A 935-nucleotide genomic window follows, 5' to 3' on the forward strand; every position below is an offset into this window, starting at 1 on the left:
ATTAGAAACCACCCCAATGATCCAGTCGCCTCCCACCACGCCCCACCTCCAACACTGAAGATTACAATTCAACATCAGATTTGGGTGATGACACTGAATCACACCGTATCAAGTATCTAGTGAAGACCCTCTTCCCGGTTTGCAGATGGGTGTCTTCTTGCTGTATCTTGCTGTATGGTAGAGACAGGAAGCTCTGGTGTTTTTTTTCTCGGGTCATGGTAATGCGAAAGAAAAGGAAGGAACAGAAATGAAAGCATTATGGTACGGTAGCTCTGGTTAGGCCTTAGAAGTTTTTTGTTGAGACGCAGTCTCGCTCTGTCACCCAGGCTAGAGTGCGGTGGCGCGATCTCGGCTCACTGCAAGGTCCGCCTCCCGGGTTCACGCCATTCTCCTGACTCAGCCTCCTGAGTAGCTGGGACTACAGGCGCGCACCACCACGCCCGGCTAACTTTTTGTATTTTTAGTAGAGACGGGGTTTCACTGTGTTAGCCAGGATGGTCTCGATCTCCCTACCTTATGGTCCACCCGCCTCGGCCTCCCAAAGTGGAAAACAGGCGTGAGCCACTGTGCCCGGCTGGGCCTTAGAAATTTTCAAGCTGCCCAGAAACTTCTGATACATAGTCAGACATGGTGAAAAGTTTGAGACTAGGGAGGTACTGGTACCACACGGTGACATTAATGAAGACATGACTCCTGGATAGAGGGCTCAGTGGTCAAAGGGAACCAGAAACTGGGAGGTTACTATGATAAAATCGTACGTGTTTAATTACTGTAAGATAGAACATTTGAACAAAATGAAAATTCAATGTAGTAAATCCAAAGAGAATGTAATAAATTAGACAACTCTGTATTGACTGGAAATGGAGCCAGAGATTCGGATGGGGGCTGTTAACATGGTTTAATACAAAATATGTTTATATCTTTATCAGGTTATA

This window comes from Theropithecus gelada, chromosome 12 (assembly GCF_003255815.1).
Source record: "Theropithecus gelada isolate Dixy chromosome 12, Tgel_1.0, whole genome shotgun sequence".
NCBI lineage: Eukaryota > Metazoa > Chordata > Mammalia > Primates > Cercopithecidae > Theropithecus > Theropithecus gelada.